This window comes from Cetorhinus maximus, chromosome 7 (genome assembly GCF_964194155.1).
Source record: "Cetorhinus maximus chromosome 7, sCetMax3.hap1.1, whole genome shotgun sequence".
Classification (NCBI taxonomy): domain Eukaryota; kingdom Metazoa; phylum Chordata; class Chondrichthyes; order Lamniformes; family Cetorhinidae; genus Cetorhinus; species Cetorhinus maximus.
Window position 1 is genome coordinate 112,087,752 of NC_135885.1, and position 17,133 is coordinate 112,104,884.

The following is a 17,133-nucleotide window of genomic DNA, read 5'->3' on the forward strand; positions in this document are numbered from 1 at the left end:
GGTGGAAGCTCTCAGCTGCCCCCTCCCTTCCTGATGTTGGGTCCCTCGATCAGGCAATGAGTACCTTTGAATGAGGGAACCCCATCCCCCTCACCTCCTCGGGAGCCTGCTTGTCAACCCCGCACAGGTTTGCTTATTGTGCTCCCTGCGTGGTGAGGCCCCACTCACCAGTGTGTTAACACCAGTGGCGGTGGGATGAGGCCCTTATGATGGCATTAATTGACCACTTTAAGTCTTCAATTGACAATGGGGCAGGAAGGCCATCCACAGGCCTTCCTGCCACAGAGTTAATTGTGGTGGAGGTGGGGAAGTGGTGGGGTCCCCTGTCACCCTCCCACTTGATTAATTGTACTCTCCCTACCCCACCACCTCCAAGCTTTCCATGAGGTAGAGCAGAAGATTTCAGCCATGTACCGATCTGAAAATCTTGTTTTTCATGTTTTTGCTTTCGGACAGAGCTGTTCATTATTCTACCATTCATGCTCCCTCGGGAAAAATGCTTTGTTTCTTTACTACAATTATTACCACTCCCTTTGCCTTTTGTTCCATGACACCTCTGTTATTTAATCTCTCCTGCCTTTCCTATCCCAGACCTTCCCTTTTGTTCCTCCTCCCCCTCCTCCCTTTAAAGATCATAAATCCAATCACACAAAACATTAACTCTGTTTCCTTCTCCACAGATGCTGCCAGACATACTGATTATAATCATTTCAGATTTCTAGTACCTGCAGCATTTTGCTTTTATTTAAGAAATGTTTCAAGTTATTTGCTTATGCTCATCAGTCAATAAAATATTTGAAACAAAAACAGAATTACCTGGAAAAACTCAACAGGTCTGGCAGCATCGGCGGAGAAGAAAAGAGTCGACGTTTTGAGTCCTCATGACCCTTCAGCAGAACTGAGTAAAGTTAGGAGAGGGGTGAAATATAAGCTGGTTTAAGGTGGGGGGGTGGGTGGGGGGAGGGGGAGGGGTGGAGAGAAGTTGGGGGGGTGGTTGTAGGGACAAGCAAGCAGTGATAGGAGTAGATAATCAAAAGATGTCACAGACAAAGGAACAAAGACGTGTAAAAGGTGGTGATATTATCTAAGAAAATGTGCTAATTAAGAATGGATGGCAGGACACTCGAGGTACAGCTCTAGTGGGGGTGGGGTGGAAAGACTGACAGGGCATTACAGTTATAGATTTAAAAATAATGGAAATAGGTGGGAAAAGAAAAATCTATATAAATTATTGGAAAAAAACAAAAGGGAGGGGGAAGAAACGGAAAGGGGGTGGGGATGGGGGAGGGACTTCAAGATCTAAAGTTGTTGAATTCAATATTCAGTCCGGAAGGCTGTAAAGTGCCTAGTCGGAAGATGAGGTGCTGTTCCTCCAGTTTGCGTTGGGCTTCACTGGAACAATGCAGCAAGTCAAGACAGACATGTGGCCAAGAGAGCAGGGTGGAGTGTTAAAATGGCAAGCGACAGGGAGGTTTGGGTCTTTCTTGCGGACAGACCGCAGGTGTTCTGCAAAGCGGTCGCCCAGTTTGCGTTTGGTCTCTCCAATGTAGAGGAGACTGCATTGGGAGCAACGAATGCAGTAGACTAAGTTAGGGGAAATGCAAGTGAAATGCTGCTTCACTTGAAAGGAGTGTTTGGGTCCTTGGACGGTGAGGAGAGAGGAAGTGAAGGGGCAGGTGTTGCATCTTCTGCGTGGGCATGGGGAGGTGCCATAGGTGGGGGTTGAGGAGTAGCGGGTGATGGAGGAGTGGAGCAGGGTGTCCAGGATGTCCCCCTACTCCAGACCTTCTGAGTTTTTCCAGGTAATTCTGTTTTTGTTTTGGATTTCCAGCATCCGCAGTAATTTTTTGTTTTTATCTCTGAATAAAATATTTGAGCCAGTTTTCAGCCCTTACCCCATTTCTGTTAAAGCATAATAAAGTATAGTTTCATGGATACTGGTGGCCTTCCATCAACTTGCCCATGTGATTATTTTTCATATTTGAATCTAAACTAGTGGTTGTTAGTAGACTGTGAAAGGGACATCATAGATGAGTACAATCCTATTCTCAATGATTGTTGCCACATGCATCAGCAAGAGTGCTTGGATAGTATCAGAAGATGGTACTTTGTCTGATTTATCTAACTTGATGTAATTATGCTGCTTCCCCTGAAAACCAAGAACTCAGCACAAACTAAGGTCTCAAAACAGTAACCTTCCTGGTCTGAATGGCTCAATGTTACAGCATGTTATGTACTTGTCAAAAGTCATTGGCTGGCTAGTGTTTTATCTGAAAGGAAGACTTACATTTATATAGCACCTTTCACAACCACAGAACATCCCAAAGTGCTTTACCAACAATGAAGTACTTCTGAAGTATAGTCATTGTTGTAATGTAAGAAACACAGTGGCCCATTTGTGCACAGCAAGGTCCCACAAGCATCATTGTGATAATGACCATACAATACATTTTTGTGATGTTGATTGATAAATATTTGCTAGGACACCAAGAATAACTCTTCTTCGAAATAGTGCCATGGAGGGTTTTACAATCACCTAAGAGAGCAGAGAGGGCCTCAGTTTAACATCTGTCACAAAAGTGTGTCTTATGTCAAATAATGATTTTTAATTGCCAGCTGGAAACTCAAATTGAACGTTTTAAAAATAAACACTAAAGACTTGAGCTCGCAGCCAGAGATGGCTACCTAGTTTGCATTACTGTACCTTCCACATTCCAATCCATTGAGATGGAGACACCATGTCAGCAAAGACCCATCAAGGACAATGACCCAGGGAATATGAGTGAACCATATCCTGTGCCCATTAGAAAGGCATCAGGGCAATCCTTCAGGTAGTCAACTGATGGAGACAAGCCATTAAACCTAATCAATGGGACCTTAGCTGATAGGGGTTTCCCAAACATTGACTCATCAAGCTACAATGGGAATGCTTTAAACCCAATCACTTGAACAACGGGACCCTGGCTGAGACGGGGAATTCCCAGACATGAACTGATTAAATTACAAGGGCGAATACACTAGTAATTACCATGTTTGAATCACTGGGTGACAGGTGTTTTGTCATATGTTCAAAGTCTAGGCAGAGTTCTTTGGGGCTTGTCTATTCTGCCAAAGTAAGTTGCTCAAGACTGTAGTTTGTTAAAATCATTACTCTACTACATTTACAGCTACTATGTACACATTCGGAACCCTGCATGAGACTGGAAGTTCTCCTCCCTCCAGATCTCTGTTACTCAGTCATGTGATGTTACATCATCATTACATCAGCATCATGTGCTTCTGAAATTAACCATTTTCTCTACATCTCCTTGCAAGTCTTTATCCCTATCATAATTACATTCTCCTACATCTCCCCCCAAAGTCTCAGACTTCACAGTGTTAGTCTCTGAGGTGCCTTGCACCAATCTCTCTGATCTTGTTCTGATCTCTATCTGAGGTTGGTATGAGTGTTCTTCTCCTGGGTGGGTGTGAAGTTTTGTCTTTCTTCTTCTTTCTCATCAGGATCTGAGTAGTAAGCCCAAGTTTCTATTGGTTTTCTTTCCAAGGATATAAAGGTGCTGCAGTTTCTCCCTATGGTACCCTGGTCTGTCACAATCCTGTACGATCTTGATTGTGGAGTTCTTTAGATGATTGTGCCTTCTTTCTGTTGGTCTCATACCCATACTCTTTCCACAGGCTTCAGCACTGATAACTCATGTGCTCTGTGCCTGTGGTTAAAGTTACAGTCTGTTTGTTTCTCTATTCTTCCTCACGCTGTTTTACCCTCTTCTGGTTGTTCGTGGTTATTAGGTTTAAGTTTCTATGTCAGAGATGGAAGTTGTTTTCTCAATCCCCTTCCCATCAATAACTCAGGTGGTGAGAAACCATTTTGTAGTTTTGAGTAGTAATAAATGACAATAAGGAATGTTTTCCCCTTAAAATCAAATAAGTCCTTTCCCAGGCGCTCCTTGATAGAAACGTAGAAGGTGATAGTGGTTCTTTTTACTCTTGGCTGCACGTTTCTTCTATAGACTGAGTAATGCATGGCTACCTGGCCACCAGACTGATTGCTGGGCTCTCACATGACAGTTTGCTAACCTTAAATGATCTTGGTGAAGCCTTCGAAGGATATCAAGCCAAAGTTCTCTCGATATGACTATTCTCTCATTGATGATTAGTAAATTGTCAATGTCTGTGAGGGCTTGTGCTGTTCAAAGCATTGGCATAGTGCTGAATTACTGTGGACCATCCTTCCAGACAATATTTTCTTATCTGGAGACATTTGTCATCCTGCGGCTATGCTTGTTTTGTTTCCTGTAACTTTTTTGCAGTAGCTCATAAGCATTGAATAATTAGGACTGTATATGCTTACACCCCCTCAATGAAGTGTAAATCCTCTTTGGTTCCTTCTGATGGTATCTGTGACAGTGTGTCTCTTGAACATACGCTGTTATGGAGTCATATCTCATTAAACTTAATCTGTACCATTGGATTCTGGGAGACATCTCCACAACTTCTTTCATGATCAGAAGAGTGACTAGTGGCTTATGGTCTGCTTAAATTTTGAACCTCAATCCCATCATACAAGAATTTTTCACATGCCCATGTTGCTGCCGACACTTGTTTTTCAATTGTGGCGTATCTTTTCTCTGTTTCTAATCATGACCTTGAGGCATAGTAAACTGGTCTACATTTGCTGTCCCTCTGCACTTGAAATAATACTGCCCCCAGACCTGTTGATGATGCATCTGCTGCCACTATGGCCTGAGTCATAATGTGCCAAAATTTCAGAATAAATTAAAAGTTGTTTAATCTCTTAAAAAGCATTTTGCTCATCCATGTTCCAACACCACTGTTGATCCTGTCTCAACAGCTGCCTTAAAGGTTCATTGACCTCTGCTAAATTTGACAGGAACTTGCTTACTTGGTTGACCATCCCGAGGAACCTTTGAAGCTCTGTTATGTCCCTGGGTTCTGGAAATTCTGATTACTTTCATTTTTTGTGGATCAACTGTGGTTCCAGTGTCTTGTACTATGTGACCTAGAAATTTAATCATAGATTTGGCAAATTAACATTTTTTATTCAATGTTGGCTTGCATCCTGTAAGACTTTCAGGACTGCTCTGACTCTGTGATCATGCTCTTCTCTTATGAAGCCAATCTATATGACATATTTCTCTTCTGGGGTTGGGACATGGTTTTCTGGAAACTGTCTGGAGCAGACACTATTCCAAATGGTAATCTATTGAAACAATAATGACTGAATGCCATTATAAATATGGTCAGCAATCTGGATTCTTTGTCCAGAGACAAATGCCAAAATCCGTTGTTTGCATCTAATTTGATGAATAGAGTACTCTTGGTGAGTTTGGCAAGATTCTCATCCACTGAGTTCATCAGGTGGGTCTCACATTCCACTGATTTGTTTTGTTGAGTTAAATCCATGCTGTTTCTAATTGAGCTGTTTGGCTTTGGGACTGCAACCATTCCTGAACACCATTTTGTTAGCATGGTGATCAGTGAGATAATTCTTCGCTGTTGCATACTCCCAATTTCGCCTTTGACTTTGTCCAAGAGTGGATGAGGGACTTTCCTTGGTGTAAAGTGGCAAATTGGTTTAGCATCAGCTCATAGGGTGATGTGACCCTTGACTTTTAGCTTCCCTAGGCCTGTAAATAATTTGGGAAATTCTCTCCTGAATGTCCTGCTGTAATGCTCATTAGCAACTTCATTCACTTTATAAAAACAAAAAACTACTGCGGATGCTGGAAATCCAAGACAAAAACAGAATTACCTGGAAAAACTCAGCAGGTCTGGCAGCATCGGCAGAGAAGAAAAGAGTTGACGTTTCGAGTCCTCATGACCCTTCAGCAGAACTGAGTAAAGTTAGGAGAGGGGTGAAATATAAGCTGGTTTAAGGTGGGGGGTGGGGTGGGGGGAGAGAAGTTTGGGGGGGATGTGGTAGTAGGGACAAGCAAGCAGTGATAGGAGCACATAATCAAAAGATGTCACAGACAAAGGAACAAAGACGTGTAAAAGGTGGTGATATTATCTAAGAAAATGTACTAATTAAGAATGGATGGCAGGACACTCAAGGTACAGCTCTAGTGGGAGTGCGGTGGAAAGACTGACAGGGCATTACAGTTATAGATTTAAAAATAATGGAAATAGGTGGGAAAAGAAAAATCTATATAAATTATTGGAAAAAACAAAAGGGAGGGGGAAGAAATGGAAAGGGGGTGGGGATGGGGGAGAGAGTTCAATTTCTAAAGTTGTTGAATTCAATATTCAGACCAGAAGGCTGTAAAGTGCCTAGTCGGAAGATGAGGTGCTGTTCCTCCAGTTTGCTTTGGGCTTCACTGGAACAATGCAGCAAGCCAAGGACAGACATGTGGGCAAGAGAGCAGGGTGGAGTGTTCTGCAAAGCGGTCGCCCAGTTTACGTTTGGTCTCTCCAATGTAGAGGAGACCGCAACTTTAGATCTTGAACTCCCTCCCCCATCCCCACCCCCTTTCCGTTTCTTCCCCCTCCCTTTTGTTTTTTCCAATAATTTATATAATTTTTTCTTTTCCCACCTATTTCCATTATTTTTAAATCTATACCTGTAATGCCCTGTCAGTCTTTCCACCCCACCCCCACTAGAGCTGTACCTTGAGTGTCCTGCCATCCATTCTTAATTAGTACATTTTCTTAGATAATATCACCACCTTTTACACGTCTTTGTTCCTTTGTCTGTGACATCTTTTGATTATCTGCTCCTATCACTGCTTGCTTGTCCCTACTACCACCCCAACCCCATCTTCTCTCCCCCCACCCCACCCCCTACCTTAAACAAGTTTATATTTCACCCCTCTCCTAACTTTACTCAGTTCTGCTGAAGGGTCATGAGGACTCGAAACGTCAACTCTGTTCTTCTCCGCCGATGCTGCCAGACCTGCTGAGTTTTTCATCACTTTATAGATTGGCTTCAATTTTAAGCATACCTTTCTTCTAAGTAGAGAACTTTCTTGATTTTGAATGGTATAGAGAGGTTTGATAATTTCACTATCTTTATAATTCAACTTTGCCATGAGTTGCCTCTGGCTTTTAACATAGTCCCACCAGGACCCTGTAATTTGATCGATGAGGGTTGCCATTTTACTTTTTCTGATAAAACACAAACTCCTGATCCTGTGTCTAATTTTAAGCTCTGGGGGGTGTTCATCCACTCTAAGTTGAATACTCCAGTATTTGTTTTCAGTATCATTTACCTCCCCTAGGAAGATTAATTCCTTTTTCTGTGGTTCTTCCACTTCTTGTATGTTCTTTTTAATTCATTCATGGGATGTCGGTTTCGCTGGCTGAGCCAGCATTTATCGCCCAGCCATAGTTGCCCTTAAGAAGGTGGTTGTGAGCTGCCTTCTTGAACCACTGCAGTCCATGTTGGGTAGGTGCACCCATAGTGCTGTTAGAAAGGGAGTTCCAGGATTTCGACCCAGTGACACAGTGAAGGAACGGTGATATATTTCCAAGTCAAGATGGTGAGTGACTTGGAGGGGAACTTCCAGGTTGTGGTGTTCCCATCTATCTGCTGCCCTTGTCCTTCTAGATGGTTGTGGTTGTGGATTTGGAAGGTGCAGTCTAAGGAGCCTTGGTGAATTCCTACAGTGCATCTTGCAGATGGTACACACTGCTGCTACTGTGCGTCGGTGGTGGAGGGAGTGAATGTTTGTGGATGTGGTGCTAATCAAGTGGACTGTTTTGTCCTGAACGGTGTCAAGCTTCTTGAGTGTTGTGGGAGGTGCACTCATCCAGGCAAGTGGCTCTGCTTTAATATTTTCTTTACCCTTTTTGCAGGTTGTCAGTGTTTTTGAGCAATAGACGGTTTTGAAGTGGCCTACTTTTCCACAGCTGTGGCACTCTGCTCCCCCTGCTGGATGTTGTTCTCGCTTGTGCGGTTTGTTTCCACCACACCAATGACATTTCAAGATGGAGAAATGATAGAAAAGGAAAAAAAGACAAGAAATCAATATAGCTTGAAAAGAATAGGGAACAAAGTTATCTGAGCCATACTGCCAACGGGAGACACAAAGACACAAAGGTCCCTTGCCAAAGGAAGAGGACAGGAGGAAAATTCAGCCTATGGCTTCATTGCACATGTCCAAATGATTAGTTTCTGAGTCATTTGTGTTACTGGGGAGGAGGTCACCCACTCTCCTCACGTTTTTGAAGAAGAGAAGGGATAAGTCCCAATTTTCTAGCCAACATTCCTACCTCAACCAATACCACCAAAATATATTAACTGGTCATCTCGCCATCATCTGTGGGACTTTACTATTCAAATTGGCTACTACATCCTTCTATATAACAACAGTAATTATGGGCTGAATTTTTACCTACCTGACCCTGCAAGGAGTGGATGGGTCAGAAAGTTACGGGAGCCCAGAAGTTGGGACTCCCCCATAAGCTGAGGAATTTCAACTCCACAGCATGGGCATGATGTTAACGATCCTCATCTGGAAGGCACTCACCTCTTAAATCTGCCATGTCCTCACCTGGGTGTAGCTGTCAGGATTCCTCACTTGGGAATCCTGGCCAAAAATGAAGTTCATAGCTTCATTTTCAAATTTAAAGTAACAACTCACTCCTTGGAGTGGTTTGGCTGCCCGTCCACCTTCCCGCCTCCATTAAAGCCAAAAGTGGGTGGGTTGGAGATGGGTTTGGGTAGGGAGTCTGATTTTTAAGACCTTAACCCTCCCAGCCCAGTCTAAGCATGCCTGTTTTTAGTTAAAATTCACCCCCAACCCCCAAATTTCAGAAACAATTCAGTGGCTATGAAGTGCTTTGGGATATCCTGAATTCATGTTTAAGTATTGTTAAATACAAGTTTTTTCTTTTAATTGTGGAGATAATATATCATGGAGAAATCAAAGCAGAAAGAAGGAAGAATGATTCTGCTCGTGACGGTTCACTAAAATTTATGAACTGAGAAAAATATACACTTTAAAAGATATAAAGGGTTTCCCTATAAGAAGTTAAACACACACACGCATATATATATTTAAAGCTGCACACATATAGACTGTTTTATATATGGCTAGATAAATAGAATTTGGCAGGGACCATTCATAGATTAATTTGTTCCAGCAGTTTATAGCATCATTTAAAAGCCTTGATTAGATTACTGCTTTGAAGTCACTCCCTGGTATCCACTATTATCTACATGGTAGTTGAAGGGTGTCATAATTGCTTTATCAGGACAAGAGCTTATAATATGGATTTATTATAAATATGACTGAAAATTGAGAGCAGAACTTCTACTATTTATTTTTTTTATTTGTCACTTTGCCGACACTGAGTCTACAGAGGACAATGCTACAAGAGAAGTTCAAGCCTGGGGACAGTATGATGCTGAAAGGTTAGCCATTGTTGTCAATTAAGTTAACTTGTTTCAGAAGTAAAATGATATTCCTAAAAACTACAAAGAGGAATGTGTGTTGCAATGACAATGTGTACCATTAGGCAACCTCCCACTCCTGTTTCAAAAAGGCTAGTGCTTCTAAAGCTATTCTGCTTTGCTTCTATATTATGAGCTTGGAGATTTGCCTGGAGCCAGATTTCCCAAACATGGCTACCTTCTAACATGGGTGTTAACAATCTACAATGAGCCAAGACAAATATAGCATGGTTTAATGTGTCATTAAAATTTCCATAATAGTGACTAGTTTCAACTAGTTGTAAAGCTAAGCATTGCAATAAAGAATAACATTTAAACAATATCATTTAACCATTTAAACTATATTCTCTATAGCTCTTATTTATAGTATGGATTGCTTGAAGGAATCTGTGTGAAATTAGGTTGTGAGTTGTATTAGAAAAGGGCCACCAGCTAAATATTTTTAACACTTAATGTCAATCACATTTTAAAATTATAGCTTGCACCATGCTTTATAACTTTTCAAAAGTGAATTAACAATAGCCTGTAAAAATGTAAGACAATTGTAAAAGATTGTAAAACTCCACTGGAAACCTGGGCTCTGGGTGTGAAAGACCTCTTCAGCAGAAGGTTAGGTGGAGATATTAGCAGAAGAAGATAATACATTTGCAGACATAAAAAGTAGATTCACTTGGTTATTCTTTTTAAGCACATTTAGTTTTTGGTCAAATATATACAGCCATGCTTGAATGCTTCAGTATAAAGACTGCTATATTTTGAGGAATTATTTATTTTATGCAAATGTAATAATAAAACAATTTAGAAATGCTTCTACTGGAAAAATATTTACATTGGCTACACCCGGAAGGACAACTTATATGTGACACATATGTACATATGATAGTAATGAATATTTCAATTCGGAGTTGTGTTAAGCAGCTGTGAAAATTAATGAAGGATTCTTCTCAGTATTTTGTGGGTGTTTTGATTTGCCTCTTTTTTGTATTTCATGTCAAATAAAATGTTGCATTAATGGACCTGCTGATGACTGGGGTGATTATAAGAAAATATAAAAAGCACATTAAAAAGCTGATCAGAGGAGCAAAAATAAACTGGGAATAACTGAAGATAAGACAGTTAAAAAAAAACTACTGCAATATCACAATAGCAGGAGGGCAGTTCAGAGGAGTGAAAACCACAAAAGGTGCCAATTAGCTAAAACCTGGGAATGCGCTCAAAATGGTAAATATTTGGAACCATTACTGCCTCCAAATATTAACAAAGAAAGACTTGAGCACCCTGTCACCCCAAAAAAGATATCCCAACTAAACTCAATGATTTTGTTGTAAATGAGGTGGAAGTATGAGACAAGCTAATTGGGCTCAATAAAATAATCCGCAGGTTTAGGTGATATTTATCCCAGAGTGCTGGAGAAGACTAGGGAGGAGATTTCTGATGCAGTGACAATATTCATAAGGGAATCAATGGGAGGTGCCAGTAGATTGGAAAAATACTAATGTGATGCCTATAATCAAATAAGGTGACAAAACAGATGCAGGCAACTACAGACCCATGAATTTTACTTCCATTCCATGCAAAATCATGGAATTGGTTATGAGGAGTAAATAAGAGAATTATCTGTACAATTATAACTTAGTAAACAGCAGTCAGCATGGCTTCAGAAAGGGAACAGTCTGCCTGACCAATTTTCTCAATGGCAACCAGAGTGAACTGTGGTAAGCCCTTTGATGAGGAATGTCTAAATTTTCAAAAGACTTTTGATAAACTTCCAGGCAAAAGGCATTGTATTCAGTTCAAAGTAGAGGAGATACAGGGTAAATTCTGAGAATGGATTAAAAAAAACTGGCTGCAGAGTAAAAAACAATAAACCAGAATTTACTGTAAAAATAATGGTGAAGCTAACAGTGCTTACTGTTATTTATGTATAAATCAGACAGTAATTTCAAATGAGCACAAGGGCAGTTAAACACAAAAATCCAGAATTTTCTGTCCAAATGCTCCACTGTTGACTGTGTGAACTGCACCTCACCATCTAGCTCCTCATTCAAATGTATTGATAAGTGTGTGGTTCCTGTACGTACGTTGCAGATACAAACTAACCTCATCACAGAAAGTTCAGTCTTGTACATTTTAGTCTAAGTACCCTTTTTAATGGCATGATAAGTCATGATTACTACTAAATAACTTCCCTGGCAATTAAGATTATCTTTTGCAAGTATGGATTCTCATTCTACCAGCTTTTAATTGTTGAAGTTTTTTTAATTGCATTTTTCTTTTTTTATCTTCGCTTTCTGTCCATGGTTCTCTCTCTCTTAATCCAATCTCACTTTCCCTCTCTTTATTTCATTTTCTGTACCTGATTTGACACTGAATTTAATATTCTAACTGGCATTTTCTGCTTTAGACTCTGTGCTGTGCATTCTCAATTCTGCAGCCTGATTGGCTAAGGACATGCATCATTGCTTGCCTTGGTCCGGGATGCCTTGTAGAGGGCACATCACCATTTTATCTCTGACATGCAGCAACTTGCTGTCCAAAGGTCATGGGGCAGAATATTTCCCTTGTCGCGACCCAAACAGGAGAAAAATAGTGCATGATGATGCCGGAAAAGCGTCCCGACATCATTGCACATTCTTGCAATATTTTGCTCAGTGGGCATGCCTGAGAGGTGGCAACGCACCCGCCGAAATTAAGAGGCCTATTACGACCGGCCCTTAATCAATTAGTTAAATGGAATCTTTGCATTTTTTGCAAAACCTCGTCGACGAGGTTTCGACCAGTGATTAAAAAAAAAACTTTTAAAACTCATTTTTAGTGATGGAGTCATATGAGCGGGGAGATGTTTTCCTTATTTTTCAATTGTTTATTTTTGATGTTAAAAATCTTCAGCTCCCTGAGGCAGCTCTGTGCCTTCAGGGAGCTTTTTGTAAGTGCACCCGCGTGTATGCACTGACTTACGCGCTTGCCCTCCTCCCCCTCCCACCCAGGCAGCCCTGAAATTTGCAGCGTGCGATTCATGCTGGCTGGCTGTTAATTGGCCAGTCAGTGTGAAATTGTGGTCAGGGCTTGATCGTGGGTGGCGGTCGGTTTCATGGCCACTCCCTGGCCTGCCCTCCGCGCCTGCCCAATGAGGTAAAAATCCTGCCCATGGAAATTTAACAGGCAAGCCCAACAAGTGATGATTGTTTTTTGCTCACAAATTCCGGTAGCCTTTGGCCCAATGAGTGCTCATTAGAGGAGTTACGTCAGAGTTGGGGAAGTACTTGATGGGATGCCTCCAGCTCAGCTGAGATTGTTGCTGCTTATCATTTGCATAAATGACCCAGACTAAGAATCTCCAGGGAAAGTAGGCAAATTTTGAGATGACACCAAATGAGGAGAGGCAATGAAGTCAGAGGAGGTTGCTCATAAAATGTAAAATGAATTGAACAAGATATGTTGTGGGCAGAACAAATGGTAAATGAAATTCAAAACAAACAAGTGCAAAGTGCTACCCATGGGAAGAAAAAGTAGATGACATAAGTTCTTCATGAGCGGTATTAAAATGGATGAAGTACAAAGAGATGTGAGAATTTTATTAGACTCAAAGCTAAACAAACCAATGGAGAGTAGCAATCAATAATGCCAATAGGATGTTGAACTATATAGCCAAAACAGTAGAATTTAAGTCAAATGAAGTCGTGATCAAACTTATTAATGTTCTGGTCAGAGTGCACTTTAAATGTTGCATTCAGCCTGGTTGCTAAGTCACAAAAAAAGCATTCAATTGCTGGAGATCCCACAAAGAGTCCCAAGATTGGTCCCTGGTGGCAGGATATTGGGTTATGAAGGAACCTATGCATTCATGCCTAGAAATATGACATCTAAGCAATGGTCTTATAGAGATACATAGAATTGTTGAAGTGTAGGAAAAAATAATCTAAAATATGACTTTAAATTAAAATGCAAGAGTAGAACTTGGGAGCTCATTTCAAACCAGTAAAAGGTAAATAAAAGACAGATAACAGGAAACTCTTCACAGTAAGTGACTAAACATCCAGATCGAGTAGTGAAGGCAAAAACTTTGGAATCTTCTAAAAAATAATTGGATGCAGCAATGGGGCGGTGGGAGGGTGGGGGGTTGGTGGTGACACAGGGATGGTATGTTGTAGTGTTAAGTTGTTTCTGATGGCTGGATTAATTCAGATTAACTTCATCCTTCTTCATCCGTCATTATCTTGTGACCTTGAGGGAGCAGGCACAACTTAAATCTGTGTCACCAATTTGTCTGCTAACATAAGTTCAGTAAAAGCACTGTTGACCTTAAAGAAAAATCAACACCTTGTTTTTTCCCAAAACATAACTTCAACTCCATGTTTAAGGCAAAGCTAAAGAATCTTAATCCTGTATGTATGCATGCAATATTTGATTTAGCAGTGTTCGATGCTGGCACTAAGAGCACAAAATTGAAAAAATATTTCCTCACTTTGAGAAATCTGGAAATTCATCAAAAATGTAAATAAATACATCTTTGAATGGAATATCTTTAAATCAAATGTGAAACTGTATTTACTGGTATTGCTCCATATAAACTTAGCTGAAATTTTGGCTGCTGACAAGCTTGCTGGAATGCTGATTCAGAAACCAAGTTTATAATCCAGCACTTTTCACTGAAAATATTCCTGATCCTCAGGCTACACTGTAGTAGAAAAATGACAAATCAACATCAGCTTTTACAGAACACTCTATGTGCTACAAAGCTACAAACTATAGCATGTAATTAAAGGGAATGTATATGTATATATATATATATATATATATATATAAGACGAATAAGCAGTGAACCTGAGGGAGGGGTTTTTCTCTCGAGAAAAAATCCACTTAAGGTGGATAGGAAATTATCCATGTAATTGTCACTTAAGTGAAACAGACACCCTTGACTCCCTACTTCTAGGAATGAATTGAAAACAACATTTGGGGGGGTTGGGGCAGGGGAGGTGGATTTGATGGAGCCTGCAAGAGTGGGAATCTTGGTGTGCTAGTGACTGAATTAAGCAGGAGCTAAAATTTTGATTTCCCGACGGTGGGTTGAGATGTAGAGTTTAAGTCAGCAGCATGTGTGCGGCGTGTTGGGCCTCATACTATCCTGTGGTGGGTCCCCACTTATAATACATTTGCATGTGATGACTACTCATTAACATTAATATTTTATTAAATTATGTCCTACCTTCAAGATAAAGTCAGAAGTGCACAAGAATCTCACGGCATCCAGTTCATGTTCGATCGAAGTCGGCGTTGTGCAGTTATGTCAGAGATCAGCGGTTTTCTTTGTTGAACTCTGCGGCACAGGAGGGGAGCAGGAGAATGATAACTTGCATGGGAGTTCAGGACCAGAAAGGGAGGGTCAGTGGTGAGGTGGAGGGGGGAGGAGTGTGAAGTGGGGGGCAGGGCATGAAGGAGTGGATGAGTGAAGGGCCTGGAATCTTAGATGTGGTGGGGGTTGTGGGAAGGTGGGAGGAACAGTCAGTCGAGGTTAGAAAATGAGGGGCCTAAAGGGCAGTGTCAATACTGCCCAAACGTGAGTCCATCTCAGGGCTGACTGAGTCCTCACAAGGCTTTGCGTTCACCTACATTTCAATTACCCTTACTAAGAGTGATCTCAGGAACTGTTCTTTATAATGCATAAAAGGGATGGCTAGATGAGCCTGCAAGTCCACCCATGTCCCACAACATTGTTTCTTCCACAATAAAGAAATGTTCCTACCTCCCCTGTAACCAATAATGTGTGCCAACCATGAAGCGTGCCAATACATTTAGCTCTCTGACCAAGCTAGTCTCAACAAATAATGATGATGCACACATGAATTAAGATGAAACCAGTATAATGTGTTATGTTTACGAGAGAAATTTAAATTTGTAAAACACCTGTGCCACCTTTGTGCTCTCAATAAGTCTTATGTTAATGGGAATGGAGTTGGACAGAAAATTTGTGGCCATGATGAAGAGCCTCCCTATTTGTCCAGGAGACTCTTTTATAGCCCATTCATACCTGCTATACTGTCAGCTGACAATGGGTTTCACCCCCACTGAAAAGCTTCCCCCACTGCATGATCACACATGTCTCCCATGCACGCTGCTGGCACTTTAAATTTTAATTAGAATTGCATGGGAACGGGCGAAAAGCAAGAGAGCAGATGTGGCGCCCACTTCCTGTTCCACCGTTGGGAATGGCATGCCACAGTTAAAATTCTACCCCAGATTACATTGTAGGTTTTAGAGATGGTGCAATGTGCATAAATGATATTATTAGTTTCATTAACATCACGAGGGCTAATGTGACTGGTTTAGTTAGTCATAAGCTTACTAGTGTCCAATTGAATATTGGCTCCCTATGCAATTCTAATAAAGGATACCTACAAGATTAACACAAATCCTTTAGGATTTTACTGCAGCAATATAAGGGATGGTAAGTCAAAATCCTATAATTTGAAAGCACAGACATTTAAATAGCCTTGTTGAAAATATTTTTAAAAGATGCATGTTATTGCACTGACAGCACTATTTTGCTCAGTCTACACCATACAATTGTGGGATCTGAACTGATTCTTAGTATAGTGTTTAACCTAAGTAAGGCAATTTGTAAAGAAAAATGTTGTCTACCCTTGCATCAATTTTCTCCCTCTTTCTCTTTTTCTGAAAATGTTGACTTCTTAATGTGGTGTAGATCCACAGATGTTGATTACATTCCAGCACCTTGCCTAAGTAGCCTTTTCTCTGTGTGAATGTGAATGACAGTGAATGTCTGTAACTTGTACAACTATATTGTGGGTGTGGGCGGGCAGCCGTGAGGACATTACAGCTGAACCTGATCCTACCCTCAAGTACTTCCAGAAGGTGACCCTAAATAGCAATCAGGAAAGGAAGCCATCTAACTCTGTACAGTGAGGCCTACCTCCACTCCAATGAAGATTAGATAACACAGCACAGATTGAGGATTAAATCTAGGAGCTTCCTGAACTTTATGGTTCAAGCACCAAGTGGATTATCAAGGGGACTATTGATAATTTAATAGTATCATTATGTATATATATATATATATATGTATATATATATAGAATATATATACAGACAGATGCTCAGCAAATATATTAACCACTATAAGTTTCAGTCCACTGCCTAAACATAGGGATATTTTACAGAAATGTCTATTAAAAATGCAAATGTTTAAGTTTTTTGCATCCACGTTTTTAATAGATACTTCTGTAAAATATCCCTGTGCTCAGGCCTATTGCTGAAACTTTTAGCAGTTAATATATTAAGATCAACATAATTGATTTCAATCAAATTAGGAAAACACAAAAGCCATATTCGAGTCATGCTGCCTTCAACGATAACAGGTGTAATATTGTAAATGATCTTTAGTTAACACAAACATGGTGCAAAATCCAGTCTCTGTATTAACATTCTATAATTAACTTGATAACTCTACAGGGATTAGAATACTTGAGTTTTGTCGCAATAGTTTTAATCTTACATTACCATTTTCCTATCACGATGGTGGTTTGACAAGCAATTTCAGATTTTGTAAAACAAAATGGAAGTGTTTCCAGAAAGTTATATTGAGATTGCATGTCACACTAAGCTCACTGTTTAAATCAATGTGGTTGAACTAAGGGCAGCTAGTCAGTTTACATTTCTGATTCATAACAGTGGGCAAACTGATTATAATTTATATGCAA